Genomic DNA, 19,555 nt, shown 5'->3' with positions numbered 1-19,555 from the left:
TTACTGAACACTTTCTATTATGCAAAATCCATCAAAAAACTATAAAAATTGGTAAGGCAGGCCCCTATCTTCAAGGACTTTACAAATCTAACAGGAAGAGGTAAGGTAGGCATATAAGTTACCGTAAGTTTGTAAGAACTGAAAAATGGGAGAAATCATAATAGCAGCTAATGTTTGAGAGCTTTCTATGTACAAGCACCACTGTAAAAAAAAATTACAAATATTAATTTAATACATGTAACAGCCCTAGGAGATCAATTATTGTCCCTATTTTACAAATAAGGACACTGAGGCACAGAAATATTTTTAAGTAACTACCTCTGTGATCTTGGAAAAGCAACAGAACTGAGATTCCAATGTATATATTCACAGCCTGTGTTCCTAACCATTACACTAAAACTGCTCTATCTGCAACTAATTGCCAAACAGCTTTAGGTAACAGGAACAAATTCAAAGGCCATGATGATAGAATCAAGAGCAATCTCACAAAAGAATAAAATGGCAAGTGAAATATGTACAGAGCAAAGCAAACAGTTTAGGAAAAAGGTCTTAAGAATCTGTACTTTAATAAGCATTCTAGGTGACTCTAACGTAGGTAGGTCTAGGCACCACCTTTGAGATACAGTAATAAAGAGAAATCTCCAATGAGATCTATAAACTAGAAACTGAATGGTGATAAGGATTCTTAAGGGTTCTTAAAAGTAGAAAAAGTTCACGGTAAAATTACTGACCAAAAAGAACCACAAAAGCTGAAAAGATGAGTAAAATCTTTGTGGAGTCAGTCTTCCCTAAGCATTTTTAAATTTAAAATATAATTTGTATCTTGTGACTTATTAATTTTATAAGTAACTGATCTTTATGTAGTAGTAGGGCTCAAAGGTTAAAAACAAAATGATTCACATCCTACTTGATTAGCTTAAGATGTTAGGAAAAATAGTTAATTTTATGAAACCACCAAAAGTATCTGATAGTCTAAGTGCACAGGATCATGCTTAGATTTTCTATACAGAGGATGTTGAGTCCTACCCTATACAAGATTATGGTTTAATTAGATATCCAGAGACACCTGGGTGGCTCAGCGGTTGAGCATCTGCCTTTGGTTCAGGGTGTGATCCTGGTCCCGGGAACAAGTCCCATATCAGGCTCCCTGCGAGGAGCCTACTTCTCCCTCTGTCTCTGTGTCTCTGCCTCTCTATGTCTCTCATGAATAAATAAATAAAATCCTTAAAAAAAAAAATCCAAAGCACTCACATATGACAATAACATAAGATAGTAAATCCTCAATGACATATGCTACTGCTCTTTTGAGAAAACTGACCTCAGTGAAAGTGGCTGAGAAAGGTTGTGTACAGAAGTACAAGCAAGTAAAGACAAGATGGCAAATTAGTCCATGTGGATACAATGAAAGGTTAACCTAGGCCAAGAATATGAAATGAGCTTAGTTTGCCAAAGGAAAGTGAAAAGGTGGAATTTTGCCGAAGCAAAAGTCTCAGGGGTGCAGTAATAACAGGAGCTGGGTAGAAGACTAATGATCTGTAAATTCCAGATTAGAGTCGAACTTCATCAGCCTATAAGATTCTACAGTTTAAAAAAACATGCTAGTTTTTGCTAGCGCATCTGAAAAGCTATTATCGCCCCACTACTCACCACAACCTTCAAAACAAGAAAATAATCTTGAGCTACAATGGGGAAAGAAAACCTTCAGAGGTACTAAGAAATGCTGATGAGCCAAAATGAAAGCACATTTATTACAATGATACAAGAGTGAATGATGGGAGATATACACAAATGACAGAATGGAGAACTGCTTATCAATTTATATGTAAGAAATGTCATTAATTCTGCCAAGTTCCTGAAAATCAAATTTCTATTTAGCAAGATATGTATGTACTGAATTTAAAAATGCATATGGTAGAAAAAAAAGATGTTACATATTAAAGAACAAATCCAGCCTCTCAAGAAATATACTAGCAAAACTTTAATGCTTCTGCTTAGATTTAAAGGCATTTTTGTGACTTAAAAGTAACACTTTTCTAAACACACAACTGGCAATTTTAAAAATGGAATCCTTGATCTCCTATTCTGATGTTTCCCAAACTTCTCTATTAATAAAAAAAAATAAAGTAAAATAAACCTGGGATATATGTTAAAAAAAAAAAAAAGAAAGAAAGAAAAAGGCCCAAGCTCCATCCTAAACCACTGAATTGGAATCTTTAGAAAGAATCTGGAAACATCTGTTTTAGTAAGAAATGTCTCAGCAAGGGCTTATCAAGTTTGGAAATAAATACAGGATATAACCAAATCTGAACACTGAGCATCTGAACACTGATACACTTACAATTTCTTAAATATTATTCTAAAAATGAAGATTGAGGGGATGCATGGCTGGCTCAGTCAGTACAGCATGTGACTCTTGATCGCGGGGTTGTGAGTTCAGGTCCCACAATGGACACAGATATTACTTTAAAAAATTAAATAGGGGATCCCTGGGTGGCACAGCAGTTTAGTGCCTGCCTTTGGCCCAGGGCACGATCCTGGAGACCCGGGATCGAATCCCTCATCGGGCTCCCGGTGCATGGAGCCTGCTTCTCCCTCTGCCTATGTCTCTGCCTCTCTCTCTCTCTCTGTGACTATCATAAATAAAAAAAATTTTTAAAAAATTAAATAAAATGAAAACCGAACTACATAAATATTTGTATGTTCCATACATGATACTACTATAAATGTTAAAAATGATTCCATAACAAAATAAAATAAAAATGAAGATAAAAGGAGTGGGTCAGGAAACTGTATTAATGACAAAAAAAGTTACTAATAATTTAAAGTTTCCATTGAAGTTGGAGAGTTCCCATAGTATATAAAATAACCTATCTGAAGTTCATACTAGAGATACGTAAGCCGTTTGATGGTTTTCTTACAATAGCGATGGATTTGAACTGATCCCACATACTCATCCTATAACTCTTGCAACTGAGATTTATTCAAATATGGTTTAGACACTGTTCATAACAGAACTAGTTAAAGAATTTTGACTTTGACATTATCATCATACTGAAAGGATTAACTAACCAGGCTTGACTATTAACTAAAAAATTTTCCCATCCAGTAAAAATATATGTTGTCTAAGACAACTAACAAACGACTTGACAGTCCCAAATTAAGATCTGGGTCTAATCTAGAGCTGAATCAGATGACACTACTAAGCTTTTTTGGACAAGAAAAAAAGTATTGGGAATAACCTTTCATGTTTCTTGGAAATAAACTATTCAATAGATTTTTTAAAAAATCCTTTGTAACAATAGGAAACAGGTTTGCACAAAATTTGACTAGTTATACAATAGAAAGTGACAGTACCCATTCTAAAAATGCTTAAAATCTAGTGAAAAGCACAAAATTGCACCAGTTACTAAGCTTGAGGCTAGCAATTGTGTTTTTTTTAAAAAACATTTTATTTATTTATTCATGAGAGAGACAGGCAGAGACACAGGCAGTGGGAGAAGCAGGCTCCATTCAGGGAGCCCGATGCGGGACTCGATCTGGGTTCTCCAGGATCACACCCTGGGCTGAAGGCAGATGCTTAACCTCTGAGCCACCCAGGCGTCCCGCAATTGTGCTTTTATACTGGGATCTTCACCACTCCAGAAGATTCCTCTATTCCCTACCACCTAATAACTACCATATATAGAGCACTTGACATGAACTTTTTATCATATTTCAAATTCTCACAACCATATCAAGGAAAACATTAAGAGTATCTCTACTCATAACCAAGTTAGGTTTCTTGAGTTCATTTTATCATTTGTCCAAAAATTGATACCAAATAAGAAACTACCAATGCTATTTCCTGACAAAGGTCTAAGCTGATAAAATTTTTCTCAGGTACTTAACTATATTCCAAATCATGAAAATTCTTAACTTCAAATTCCTAAGTAGATGAGTTCCTCTATTTCCAATTTATAGACAAGAAAATTAAGGCACTAAAGTCAGATACCTGGTAAATAAGGAAAAATTCAAAAACCAGGTCTACCTGACTCTAAGCCCATGAATGTTCTTTCCACTATACTATGCTGTATTTCAAAGATAACTATCCAAGTCATAATTGTAGGAGGATGCTGATTATAGTACTTTAGGCCTCAATACTTTCTAAGTCAGAGGTCAGGAAACTTTTCTTGTAAACGGCCACATATTAAATGCTTTAGGCTTTGTGGGCCAGATGTTCCGTTACAAGTACTCAATTCTACCACTTTAGCATGAAAACAGCTGTAGACACTATGTAAATGACTAGGTGAGGCTGTGTTTCAATACAAGTTTACCGAAAGAGGCCACATACTGAATTCAGCCACCAGGTGACAGTTTTCCAGGTCACTGTCTCAGATTATATGCAAACTCGATGTAAGAAGTAAAAAACAAAACAGAAAAAAAAAGAAAAAAACAAAACAAAAAACAAATCCTTGTTCTTATAAAACATTCAACAATACTTTTAGCTATTTCTAAAATTAGCTACAATTTCCTAAAATCTAGGGGATGGAGGACTGGAGCAGAAATGGAAGTGAGAAAGCACTAGCACTAGTAAGATCTACTCTTGGTATAAGACTACAATGATAATCATCACTTGTAATAATTATTTTTCTAAAACTCATCAATAGGCCACATATACTAAATATATTCCTTAGTCTTACTTTAAATGTGGATGTGAAAGCTTAACAATATTGGCTCTTGTCTTACAATGAACATGACTTCTGGTTCCAAACAAGATGGAATAAACCCATTTTATCCTGTTCCTCAATTATAACCTAAAATCCTGCACATAATACATAAAGAAACTAGTTTAAGATTCTGAAAGGTAAAGAAGGTACAGTGGCTAGGAACCCTGGATGAAGGATAACCCGATGGTGAGTTCTCTGGGTTTTTTTGGTTTTGTTTCCTACATATCCTGGTCTGGCAGTAGAGAAGTCCATAATCCAAAAACACAAGTACCTACCAAAAAAAGGTCCATGAAAAGTTCTCTCTAGTCAAAAGATTATGAAGAGAATGAAAAGAAGCTACAGTCTGGGAGAAAAATGTATCCAGAATATGTAAAAAAGTTCTTTATATAGTAAGAAAACAATCAATCCAATTAGAAATCCTCTACTAAAGACACACATGTAAAGATGTTCAACAGCATTAGAGAAGTGCACATAACCACACGTCTACTAGAAGAACTAAAATTAAAAATATGGATACCAAGTGCTGTTGAAAACGTGGAAAAACCGGATCAATCACTCATTGCTAATAACGTAAATTGTACAGCCACTCTGGAAAACAATTTGGCAGTCTCTCATAAACATACAACCCTGGCAATTGTACCCATGGACATTTATCCTAAAGAAATGAAAACTTATGGTGATACAAAATATGTATACAAACATTTATAGCAGCTTTATTTGTAATGCCCCAAATGTGAAAACATTTGGGTGAACTGATAAACTGTGGTATATCCATACAAATAAAATACTGCTTAGCAATAAAAAAGAACAAACTATCCTTGCACACAAAAACTGGGATGGATCTCAAGGGCACTATGCTGAGGCAAAACTTATCAAAAACTTGGTATGTGGAGGGGCGGGGTGCGATGGCAGAGGAGTAGGGTCCCCAAGTCCCCTGTCCCCACCAACAACCTAGATAACTTTCAAATCATCCTGAAAACCTACAAATTCGACCTGAGATTTAAAGAGAGAACAGCTGGAACACTATAGACAGAAGAGTTTGCGCTTCTAACATGGTAGGAAGGCAAAAAAAAAAAAAAAGAAGGGGCGGGGGACGCCTGGGTGGCTCAGCAGTTGGGCGCCTGCCTGTGGCTCGGGTGGGAATCCCGTATCGGGCTCCCTACGAGGAGCCTGCTTCTCCCTCTGCCTGTGTCTCTGCCTCTCCTCTCAATCTGTGTCTCTCATAAATAAATAAATAAATAAATAAATAAATAAATAAATAAATAAATAAATAAATAAATAAATAAATAAATAAATAAGGAATCAAGTGAAGAACCACCCCCCCCCCCCCCACCCCCGCCAGGAACCAGGCTAAGGCCCAGCGGGGAGAGCCTCCCGGGACAGGAAGGCCCCACCCGGAGAAGCGGGAGGGAGCTTTAAAACTCCGCCTGGGATTCTTCCCCAAGGGAGAGGCAATCCCCCGAGGGAGAGGCGCTTAGCAGGGAACCCGGGCAGAAGCTGGAGGGGCAGGGGGGCCTCCAGGCTCCCGGGGTCACTAACAGGAGGGGCGCCCGGGGAGAGCGCCCCACACACCAGGGCCCATCTCGGTAATGGGCTGGAGCACCCGGCGGGGCCTCAGAGAGAAGCCGGGGGCAGGCGGGGGCTCCGGGGGAGGGGGCTGCACCTGCTGCCTGTGGGAGCCATGGCCCAGGAGCGCAATTCCAGCAGCGCAGGCCCCAGAGCCCAGGGCGCAGGGCACACAGCCCAGGATCCTGCGCTCCCCCGGGACAGGTGGAGGCAGAGAGAGCCCAGGACAGCAAGACGCTTGTCCCGGGCGCCAGGCACCCCCACTGTGCAGATCAGTGTCCCCGCCCCCGGGGAGCATCCAGGCCAGTGCGGACTGGGGACTGGGAGCTACGCTACGGTAGTTAGTTACTGCTGGAGCTGACTCCAGGGCTGGAGAGCTGGCTGCCCGCAGTGTAGCTGTTCCTCCTGGTGTCACCCTGTGCCTGGGACAGAGCCGAGCTGCCAGGGAACAGGGACCTCACCAGGTAAACAGCTCCCACTGAGCCGTGCACCTGGCAGGAGGCAGGGGGCAGGGCAGCTCTCCCCCCCCACACACACACACACCTGAGACTCAGCACCACAGGCCCCTCCCCCAGAAGACCAGCTGGAAGGACAGGGGAAGAGCAAGTTCTTGACCAAACAGAGCTGGAAAGCTCCAGGGGAAGTAGAGGGATTTACAGTATATAGAACTAGAGGATACCCCTCCTTATTTTTTTTTGTTTTGCTTTCCTTTTTTTCCTTCCTTTTTCTAGTACAACTCATTTTTAGCGATTCTGCACTGAGCAAAATGACTAGAAAGAAGAACTCACCGCAAAAGAAGGAATCAGAAACAGTAATCTCTGCCACAGAATTACAGAATTTGGATTACAATTTGAAGTCAGAAAACCAATTCGGAAGCACAATTATAAAGCTACTGGTGGCTCTGGAAAAAAGCATAAAGGATTCAAGAGACTTCATGATTGTAGAATTTAGATCAGGCCGAAATTAAAAATCAATTAAATGAGATGCAATCCAAACTGGAAGTCCTAACGACGAGGGTTAATGAGGTAGAAGAGAATGACAAGTTGAAGACAAGTTGATGGCAAGGAAGGAATCTGAGGGAAAAAAAGAAAAACAATTAAAAGACCATTAGGAAAGGTTCTAAGGGAAATAAATGATAGCCTCAAAAGGAAAAATCTACATTTAATTGGGGTTCCAGAGGGCGCCGAAAGGCACAGAGGACCAGAAAGCATATTTGAACAAAACCATAGCTGAGAACTTCCCTAACTTGGGGAGGGAAACAGGCATTCAGATCCAGGAGATAGAGAGATCACCCCTAAAATCAATGAAAACCACTCAACACCTCGACATTTAATAGTGAAACTTGCAAATTCAAAGATAAAGAGAAAATCCTTAAAGCAGCAAGAGACAAGAGATCTCTAACTTATATGGGGAGAAATATTAGATTAACATCAGACCTCTCTCCACGGAGACCTGGCAGGCCAGAAAGGGCTGGCAGGATATATTCAGGGTCCTAAATGAGAAGAACATGCAGCCAAGAATACTCTATCCAGCAAGGCTCTCATTCAGAATAGAAGGAGAGATAGAGTTTCCAAAATAGGCAGGAACTGAAAGAATATGTGTCCACCAAGCCAGCTCTGCAAGAAATATTAAGGGGGACTCTGTAAAAGAAGAAGCCCAAAGAAACAATCCACAAAAACAGGGACTGAATAGGTATTATGATGACACTAAATTCATATCTTTCAATAGTAACTCTGAACGCAAATGGGCTTAATGATCCCATCAAAAGACACAGGGTTTCAGACTGGATAAAAAAACAAGACCCATCTATTTGCTGTCTACAAGAGACTCATTTTAGACCTAAGGTCATCTACAGCCTGAAAATAAAAGGTTGGAGAACCATTTACCATTCAAATCGCCCTCAAAAGACAGCAGGGGTAGCAATCCTCATATCAGAATAAAGTTTATCCCAAAGACTGTAGTAAGAGATGAAGAGGGACACTGTATTATAATATATATACTATCCAACAAGAGGACCTAACAATCAAGAATATTTATGGCCCTAATGTGGGAGCTGCCAAGTATATCAATCAATAACTAAAGTAAAGACATATTTAGATAATAATCCACTAATACTGGGAGACTTCAACACGGCACTTTCTGCAAATAATAGATCTTCTAAGCACAACATCTCCAAAGAAACAAGAGCTTTAAATGATACACTGGACCAGATGGATTTCACAGATATTTACAGAACTTTACATCCAAATGCAACTGAATACACATTCTTCTCAAGTGCACATGGAACTTTCTCCAGAATAGAGCACATACTGGGTCACAAATCAGGTCTTAACTGATACCAAAAGGTTGGGATTGTCTCCTGCATATTTTCAGACCATAATGCTTTGAAATTTGAACTCAATCACAAGAAGAAATTTGGAAGAAATTCAAACACGTGGAAGTTAAAGACCATCCTGCTAAAAGATGAAAAAAGGGTCAACCAGGAAATTAGAGAAGAATTAAAAAGATTCATGGAAACTAATGAGAATGAAAATACAACTGTTCAAAATCTTTGGAATACAGCAAAAGCAGTCATGAGAGGGAAATACATCTCAATACAAGCATCCCTCAAAAAACTGGAAAAACTCAAATACAAAAGCTAACCTTGCACCTAAAGGAACTGGAGAAATAACAGCAAATAAAACCTACAGCCAGCAGAAGAAGAGTTAATAAAGATTTGAGCAGAACTCAATGAAATAGAGACCAGAAGAACTGTAGAACAGATTAATAAAACCAGGAGTTGGTTCTTTGAAAGTATTAATAAGATAAACCATTAGTCAGCCTTATTAAAAGCAAAAGAAAAAAGAATCTAATTAATAAAATCACGAATGAAAAAGGAGAGATCACAAACAATACCAAGGAAATACAAACGATTTTAAAAACATATTATGAGCAGCTATACGCCAATATATTAGGCAATCTAGGAGAAATGGACGCATTTCTGGATAACCACAAACTACCAAAAGTGGAACAGGAAGAAATGGAAAACCTGAACAGGCCAATAACCAGGGAGGAAATTGAAGCAGTCATCAAAAACCTCCCAAAACACAAAAGTCCAGGGCCAGATGGCTTCCCAGGGGAATTCCATCAAACGTTTAAAGGAGAAACAATACCTATTCTCTAAAGCTGTTCCCGAAAGATAGAAAGGGATGGAATACTTCCAAACTCGTTCTTTGAGGCCAGCATCAGCAATTTGGCAGTGTGGCAGGATAGAAAATCAACGCCCAGAAATCAGTGGCATTTCTATACACTGAGACTGAAGAAAGAGAAATTAAGGAGTCAATCCCATTTACAATTGCACCCAAAAGCGTAAGATAAATAGGAATAAACCTAACCAAACAGGTAAAGGATCTATACCCTAAAAACTACATAACACTTCTAAATTGAAAACACAGAGATTGAGGAAAACACAAAGAGATGGAAAAATATTCCATGCTCATGGGTTGGAAGAATACTGTGAAAATGTCAATGCTACCCAGGGCAATTTACACATGCAATCCCTATCAAAATACCATGGACTTTCTTCAGAGAGTTAGAACAAAGAATCTTAAGATTTGTGTGGAATCAGAAAAGACCCCAAATAGCAAGGGGAATATTAAAAAAGAAAACCAGAGCCGGGCACATCGCAATGCCAGATTTCAGGTTGTACTACAAAGATATGATCATCAAGAAAGTGTGGTACTGGCACAAAAACAGACACACAGATCAATGGAACAGAAAAGAGAATCCAGAAATGGGCCCTCAACTCTATGGTCAACTAATATTCAACAACGCAGGAGAGACTATCCACTGGAAAAAGGACAGTCTCTTCAATAACTGGTGCTGGGAAAATTGGACAGCCATGTACAGAAGAATAAACTAGACCATTCTCTTACACCATACACCAAGATAAATTCAAAATGGATGAAGGATCTAAACGTGAGACAAGAATCCATCAAAATCCTAGAGGAGAACACAGGCAACACCCTTCTTGAACTTGGCCACAGCAACTTCTTGCAAGACACATCCATGAAGGCAAGAGAAACAAAATCAAAAATGAATTGTTGGGACTTCATCAAGATAAAAAGCTTCTGCACAGCAAAAGAAACAGTCCACAAAACTAAAAGACAACCTACAGAATGGGAGAAGATATTTGCAAATAACATATCAGATAAAAGGTTAGTATCCAAGATCTATAAAGAACTTCTTCAACTCAACAGCAAAGAAACAAACAATCCAATCATGAAATGGGGAAAAGACATGAAGAGAAATCTCACAGAGGAAGACACAGACATGGCCAACAAGCACATGAGAAAATGCTCCGCATCATTGGCCATCAGGGAAATACAAATCAATACCACAATGAGATACCACCTCACACCAGTGAGAATGGTGAAAATTAACAGGACAGGAAATAACAAATGTTGGAGAGGATGTGGAGAAAGGGGAACCCTCTTGCACTGTTGGTGGGAATGTGAACTGGTGCAGCCACTCTGGAAAACTGTGTAGAGGTTCCTCAGAGTTAAAAATAGATCTGCCCTACAACCCAGCAATTGCACTGCTGGGGATTTACCCCAAAGATACAGATGCATTGAAATGCCGGACACCTGCACCCCGATGTTTATAGCAGCCATGTCCACAACAGCCAAACTGTGGAAGGAGCCTCGGTGTCCATCGAGAGATGAATGGATAAAGAAGATGTGGTCTATGATTACAACGGAATATTATTCAGCCATTAGAAATGACAAATACCCATTTGCTTCGACGTGGATGGAACTGGAGGGTATTATGCTGAGTGGAATAAGTCAATTGGAGAAGGACAAACATTATATGGCCTCATTCATTTGGGGAATATAAAAATTAGTGAAAGGGAATAAAGGGAAAGGAGAGAAAATTAGTGAAAATATCAGTGAGGGTGACAGAACATGAGAGACACCTAACTCTGGGAAATGAACAAGGGGTAGTGGAAGGGGAGGTGGGCAGGGGTTTGGGGTGACTGGGTGATAGGCACTGAGGGAGGCACTTGGCGGGATGAGCACTGGGTGTTATATGTTGCCAAATTGAACTCCAATTAAAAAAAATGTAAAAAAAGGTAAGCTACTTATAAGATTATTTTACTGATCATATGTATGCATTAAAAAGAATACTTTGTTATTAAAAGAAGATTGTTTTAGAGCCAAATCTTTTCTTTCATAAACATGAAAGACATCATAATAATGTAATTTTAAAAAGATAATCTAAATGTAACAAATCACGGGAAAATTCAGTTTTAAAAAATTTTATACAAGATTAAAAATATTTTTTCAAAAAGGTAGGACAATTTTTCAAACTGTAAGAAAATATATCTTAGAGGTAATTTTTTATACATTAATTTCAACTTTTTTTAAAGATAAATTTAGAGCAAGCATGGGGGAGAGGAGCAGAGGGAGACAGAGAAACTCAAACAGACTACATAGAGAGTGTAGAGTTCCACACAGTGCTCAATCTCACAGCCCTGAGATCACAACCTGAGCCAAAACCAAGATTCAGAGCAACTGAGCCACCCAGGGGTCCCTAATTTCAATATTCTTTAGGACAAGAAGCACTTTGGGAAACACAAAAATATAAAACCAGCAGAAATGTCAAAGGTCACAAGGCGAAGAGAAAGAATTATAAGCAGTTGTAACTGAAAAAACAGAGTGGTCTTAAAGAAAATGGACTGCAAAAAAGCTGTTGGGCCCACAGAAGTTGCTTCCTGCAATTAGGCACATATGGACTCCAGGGTAGATGAAGCTCTTACAGGTGACTCTACAAAACCTACAATTTAGTACTTACTAAGTTTCGTGATACCTATATTTTAATAAGCATGTTTCTACCATTTATAACTCTGTTATATCCTCCAATCTTTTAAGATAATAATCTTTAAGTTATCTCAGGGCTTGGGGGCACATCTAAACAGGAAGGGCTGTCAGTATGAGATGTCAAAGCCCAACTGGAGATAACATCAGAAAAATAACAGTGAATACCTCCAAAACTTCACTCCTCTACAAAAGCAGTGGATAGAAAACTGGCAAAATCATTTGTAATGAATTTTATCAGAACTCTCAAAATTAACCAAAAGCTTTCTTTAGTAAGGAAGGAAGGAAAGAACAAGCTTCGCTATATTTTAACTTGTCCTAGTCTCATTCCTTGCTCTCCAGATGGATAGTAGCCCTGAAAAATTATAGCCCACATTCCCAGTGCAGCCTAGCAGCCACCAGAGGGAGCAAAACAAAGCTGGAGCCCACTGACAGCTTCAATCCTTCCAAACTATTACTATTAGCCCTGTTTGGTAGCTCCAAGAGAGTCCACTTGCAACACTATCCATATTTGACCTAATTCAGTGCTTGCCCAATGCAAAAGACATTTTCCCCAGGAAAAGATTTGCTGAAAACAATTATAGGTAAGTGTTTTATACTCACTTGGCTTGAGGTGGTGGCCAACATTTGAGCTAAACAACAGACTAATCAAAAAGCCTTAAACAAACTAGGAATGTGATACCACAGGGACTTTGAAATATTCCAACACATCCCTGGGAATCTAAAAGTTCATGTACGTGCTTAAGGCAGTATGGCATGCTGGAGATTGTGTATATGCTCAGGAAAAACCTGAGAATGTCCCAAGCCCTTATTTTTAACTGTGGGGCCCTGCATAAGCAGGAAGTAAAGGCTTAGTCAGAGTTGTCAGATGCCTGGTTGAGTGCTTGAAGGTACATCCCAACAACAGAGTTCTTTGGCAAAGACTAGAAGATTTATTAGTTCCAGGCATTTAAAGACATTTCTGTCCAATCATTAGCTAACCATTAAGCTAAACAAGTGAGACTTCAGTGGCCACACAACTTGAAGGACTTGTGCAAGAATTATAGTTTAGCTATGAACACATTCATAAGTTTGAGTTAGCCAGAATTAGTGCAGAGAAGTCACTAAATCAACAACCACCACAATAAGCAGCAAGAACAGATCCTGGGGAAAAGGCAAGAATCTCAACAACTGCCCTATTTTGTAATTTAAAACTGTTCTTTAAACAATTTTGTTATTTAAAATGTCCATATTATTTAAATTCCCATTATTTAATATGTCCAAATGTAATTTTTCAACGGAACGTCTCACCAAGTACAGACTATGAATAAAGAGATAAAAATTATTTGGGGGTGAGGCTCCTGGATGGCTCAGTCAGTTAAGTGTCCAACTCTTGATTTCGGTTCAGATCATGATTTCAGGATCCTGGGATTGAGCCCCACATCAGGCTCTGCACTTAACACAAAGTCTGCTTAGGATTTTCTCTCTCCCTCTCCCTCTGCCCCTCCCTCTTCTCATGCTCTCTCTAAAATAAATAAAATCTTTAACAAAAAATATATATTTGGAGGAAAAATCAAATAGATTGTTTGATGTTGAAATAACAAGAACTGAAATGAAAAAGTAGAAATGTTCAACAGGTATAAGCAGGCAGAAAAAACCGTGAACTTTAAGATAGATCAATTGAGATTATCCAGCCTGAGGAATAGAAAAACATGAAGAAAAATAAACAGAGTATCAGAAATCTGTGGAACACCATATCAAATGAACCAACATATATACAATGGGAGATCCAGGAAGAGACAAGTGACAGAAATATTAGAAGAAATAATGGCCAAAAAGTTCCTTTCCAATTTTGAAGGAATGAATTAATCTACACCTCCAAGAAGCTTAACAAACTCTAAGTAGGATAAATTCAAAGAAATCTACACACAGGCTACATTGAAATCTACATTACCAAACTGCTAAATGGCAAAGCTGACAAAGAAAATCTTGAAAGCAGCAAGTGATTCATCCTGTGTTAAGAGATAAAAAGGTTAACAGATTTCTCATTGGAAAGTATGGAGGCCAGAGGCAGTGGGAGGACATATTCAAAGTTCTGAAAGCAATAAAAAAGAACTATCAATCAAGAATTCTGTATCCAACACTATTCTTCAATGAGGGTGAATTTAAAACATTCCCAGATAAGCAAAACTGAAAGAATTTGTTGCTGACCTGCCCTACAAGAAATACCAAATAATTCCTTCAGTGTTCAGAAAGAAAAAACACTAGACAATAATTAAAATACAAATAAAGAAATAAAGATCACCAGTAAAATTAACTACAAAAATAATATAAAGAACAGCATAAATGTATTTCTTGTAGTTTTCTCCTATTCAATGTAAAAGAAAATTTCATAGGGTGATGTACTGAAGTGCTAAATCACTATACTGTACACTTGAAACTAATACTATATTATTTGTTAACTGGAATTTCAGTAAAAACTAAATACATGAAGCTCTATTCCCTACTTCATCAAAAAAAGAAAGAAAATTGCATAAAGCGATACATAAACATCTGTGTTGAAAGGCACACAATGTGTAAAGATATAACGTGCATGACAATAAGCAGCAAAATGGGGGAATGGAGGGGTAAATGGAGCTACACAGGCACAAAGTTTTCATACACTACTGAAATTAACTTGGTATTATTAAGAACCAGATTCTTATGATTTAAGATGTTAATTTTGTAGGGTAACCATTAAGATCACAAAGAAAATAGTAGTCTAGGAAATATCTAATACAAAAGACAGCAATGGAGAAACAGAAAAACAAAAAAGTACACATAGAAAAGTGTCAGATATAAATTCTACCTTACCAATAATTACATTAGATGTGAATGGGTTAACCTCTCAAATTAAAAGGCAAAAATTGGTAGAAAAGATGAAAATAAGGTGATCCAACTATATACTGTCAACAAGAGACACATTATAGACTAAAAAACATGAATAGATTAAAATGTCAGAAAAAGGTATACCATCCCAATAGTAACCAAGAGAGCTGAAGTGACACTATTTCAGATAAAACAGACTTTAAAACAAAAATTGTTACTGAAACAAAGAACATTTTATAATAGAAAATACAGTAATTATAAACCTATATGCACTTAACAGAGCACACAGTACATTAAAAACTGACAGAATTGACATGAGAGAAGATTCAACAATAGTGACTTCAATACTCTACTTTGAATAACATAACTAGACAGGAGAAAAGAACTAGAATTCAAGAAAAGACTTGAATTCCACTAGAAACCAACTAGGCCTAAGAGTAATTTATCAATATCCCACCAACAGCAGCATAATATACACACTCCTCTCAAGTGAACATGAAACATTCTCTAGGACAAACCACATTGTAGAACATAAAATTTTAAGTTTCAATAAATAAAAAGGAAAACATACTGTCCAAGCACAATGGAATAAAACAACAACAGAAGGAAATGTTGGAAATGTTAAATATTTACAAATATGTAAATTAAAAACCACACTCCTAAATAATCTATGGGTCAGAGAAGAAACCACAAGAAAAATGAGAAACCAAGCAGATGAGAACATCTCAAGAGAGGGGGTCCAATTCCCTGGGCAAAGCAAGTCAGAGCCTGAGCAGGCCAAGGACGGTGTTAACTACAGCAAAGTGACCTAGCTGGACTGTCAAAACCTGACCAGGGGTAAGGAGACTCTAAAGCCCTTTAGACTGAGAATGTGGCAGAGATTTTTCTGAAAAATTAACCAAGTGAGCCTATCACTTCAAAGAACACTGAATATACTTGTACCCAATGATAAAATTAGACTTTAAAAATATGTAACCTCTACCACGATTTTCAAAAGCTACTCAATATTTAAAGACTTTTCTCTTAAAAAGTGACATTATTAACAAAAGGGGATGTTTAAATATTGTATAAAATGTGTCAACATTTAGAAAATCTGCATAACTCAGTAAAACAGTATTTTCCAGTTGATTTAAAAAACCACACATGGGTAAAAGGTCCATTCAAAGTACAAGACAGATCAAAGAATTTTATTTTATTTTATTTTAATTCTTATTTATTTATGATAGTCACAGAGAGAGAGAGAGAGAGAGAGAGAGAGAGAGAGGCAGAGACACAGGCAGAGGGAGAAGCAGGCTCCATGCACCGGGAGCCCAATGTGGGATTCGATCCCAGGTCTCCAGGATCACGCCCTGGGCCAAAGGCAGGCACCAAACCGCTGCGCCACCCAGGGATCCCAAGAATTTTATTTTAATAGAGAATAAAAAGTTCATTAGATGGTACTAGAAAAATCAGATACCCATGGGGGGGGGGGGGACACCAAACAAGGAAAAGTGAAAAAGGAAAAAAGAAAGTTAACCTCAATCTCACACTGTATAAAAATACAATTAATTAAAAAAATAATTAAAGAGATGCCTGGGTGGCTCAGGTGGTTAAGCATTCAACTCTTGATTGCAGCTCAGATCATGATCTCAGGGTCAAGGGACTGAGCCCCATGACAGGCTCCAAGCTCAGTGAGGAGTCTGCTTGAGATTCTTACTCTCTTTCCTCCGTCCTTGCCCCAACTCTCTCTAAAATCTTTTTCAAAACTTAAATAATTTAGGGCACCTGGGTGGCTCAGTGGTTGAGCATCTGCCTTTGGCTCAGGGCATGATCTCGGGGTCCTAGGATCAAGTCCCACATTGGGCTCCCCACAGGGAGCCTGCTTCTCCCTCTGCCTACATCTCTGCCTCTGTGTGTCTCTCATGAATAAACTCTTTTAAAAAATTAAATAGTTTAATCCAAAATCACAAACACTAAAATGTAAACCTATAAAACTGAGAGGTAAACAAATAAAATCTTTGAGATCTAGGGTCCGATGAAGATTTCATAAGCATAACATCAAATCACAATTCTTAAAAGAAAAATACTAAAATCCCAATACAGGGATGCCTGAGTGGTGCAGTGGTTGAGCGTCTGCCTTCAGCTCAGGGCGTGATCCTGGAGCCCAGAGATCGAGTCCCACATCAGGCTTCTCGCATGGAGCCTGCTTCTCCCTCTGCCTATGTCTCTGCCTCTCTCTCTCTCATGAATAAATACTTAAAAAAATAAAATAAAATCCCAACACATTAAAATTTAAAACTTTCACACTGTAAAAAAAACCCCATTAAGAGGATGGAAAGGCAAACTATGGGAGAAAACATTTGCAAACCACATAGTCAAACTTTGTTGACTTAAATGCAAACGTGTAAGGAACGCTCAAAACTCACCTTAAAAAACCAAACAACCCAATTAGAAAATGGGCCAAGATACATGCAAACCTTTCACCAAAGAAGAAATATAGATGGCATAATGGCAAAAATAAGATTTTGGACATCACTGGTCATTAGGAAATACAAATTAAAACCACTGAATTGCCACTACACACCTATCAGAGCACAGTGGTAAATATTAAATGCTAACAAGGATGCAGAGAAACCAGCGTCTCCTCCTATTACTAATTAGGTAAAACAGAAATGGGTATGGCCACTCTGAAAAAATAGGTTAGTAGTTACTTATAAAACTAACTGTATACATATCATATACGATCCAGCAATTTCACTCTCACATTTACCTCAGAAAAGTGAAAATTCAGGCTTATTTAAAAAAAAAAAAAACCTGTACACCAAATGTCCATAATATTTATTTGCAATGGAAAAAAAAGTATCAATTCTTAATTGATGTCCTTCAGAGGGTGAATGGTTAAACTCCGGTATATTCAACTCAATGTAACACTGTTCAGCAACAAAAAGGAATGAAATATTGATATAACAACCTGGATGATCTCAGGGGTATTATGCTTAGTAAAAAAAAAAAATAATCAATCTCAAAAGCTTACACACTTTGTAATTCCATTTATACATTTTTGAAATGATGAAAACAATACAGATGGGGAACAGAGTAATAACTGTCACGTTAGGACAAAATGGAGAGGTAGAGTTTCTTTGTCATAATGAAATCATTCTGTATCTTGACTGTGGTTCTATGAATCTATACATGGGATCTGAAAGCACAGAATTAGAGACAGACCCAAATGAATATCCAAAAAGGCAAAAAAACTGAGGCACCTGGACAGCTCAGTCAGTTAAGCATCAAACTCTCAATTTTGGGTCAGGTCATGATCTCAAGGCTGTAAGATGGAGTCCTGAGCCCCATTCAGTGCAGAGTCTGCTTGAGATTCTTTCCCCCTCCCTCTCACTCCCCCTCTTTCACTCAAATAAAATCTTTAAATTAAAGGGGGGGGGGCAAAAAACTGAATAAGGTCCATAGTCAAGTTAACAATATTATACCAATGTCAATCTCCTGGGTTTGATAAAGCACTATAATTATATAAAATGCCAACACCGGGGAAAGCTGAGTGAAGTACTATTTTTGCAACTTCCTATGAGTCTAATCATTTCTAAATAAAAAGGGGAAAAAGTTCAATGATATAGTTCTAGATAGTACATTGCAATTAAACTTTAAGAAATTACTGTCATCTGAAGCAGTATCAGTGAATTCCTACAACCATCTGTAAAGACTATTAAAATATTCCTTCCAACTATGTATCTGTATGAGGCCTGATTTTCTTCGTATTCTTCAGCCAAAATAATATACTGTAACAGACAAAAACAATTACGAGAATTCAGCCATTATCTATTTAGATACTAAATAAACTTTCAAAAATGTGAAACAAAATCACTTGTTATGAAAAGTAGTTATTTTTCCTAAAAAATTCATGTTAACATGTAATGAGTTTATTTTCAAAAATAAGTGATATTTTAAAAATTTCTTAGCTTTAATTTCCAATATAGTAAATATGAATAAATACAATCCATAGGTAGAAGCCCTCTCTGATGTTCTAAATAATTTTTTAAGACTGTGAAGTTGTCCTCAGGCCAGAAAGAGAATTACTACACCAAAGTATTCAGGAATGATGGAGTATCAGGTGGACAACTTACTCTCAGAGTTCAACTGAACTCCAAACTTCTAACTTTATGATCATTTAATAATTTTTAAGGTTAATTAGAAATAAAACAGAGGCACCTGGGTGGTGCAGTCAGCTGGGCTTTGGACTCTTGGTTTTGCCTCAGGCTGTGGTATGGTCATGAGACTGAGCTCCAAATCAGGCTCCAGCTCAACGCAGTTTGCTAAAGATTCTCTCCTTATCCCTCTAACCCTCCCACTCGTGCTCTCTCAAATAAATAAACCTTTAAAAAACAAAACAGAAAAATATAAAAGAACATGCTTCTGACTAGGAATAGATCTTTGTAACTCATACTTCTAAAACAGGATGTGTATCCAGAAAATATTAAGAAACATAATAAATTGCTAAGAAAAAGACAAATACTGTGCTATAAAAAGTTAAGCATGCAATTTCCAGAAGAAAATTCTCAAAAGGCCAATAAACATTGTTTGAAAACTATT

At 37.7% G+C, this 19,555-nt stretch overlaps 1 protein-coding gene across 3 annotated transcripts in view; it reads right to left on the bottom strand.

The window, feature by feature from the left end:
* SHOC2 (SHOC2 leucine rich repeat scaffold protein) overlaps positions 1-19,555 on the bottom strand; it is a 93,356-nt gene that overhangs the window by 50,902 nt on the left and 22,899 nt on the right. The window lies entirely within an intron of this gene.

The sequence above is a fragment of the Nyctereutes procyonoides genome, unplaced genomic scaffold (genome assembly GCF_905146905.1).
Source record: "Nyctereutes procyonoides isolate TBG_1078 unplaced genomic scaffold, NYPRO_anot_genome, whole genome shotgun sequence".
Taxonomy (NCBI): Eukaryota; Metazoa; Chordata; class Mammalia; order Carnivora; family Canidae; genus Nyctereutes; species Nyctereutes procyonoides.
This window is presented reverse-complemented; position numbering and strand designations above follow the sequence as displayed.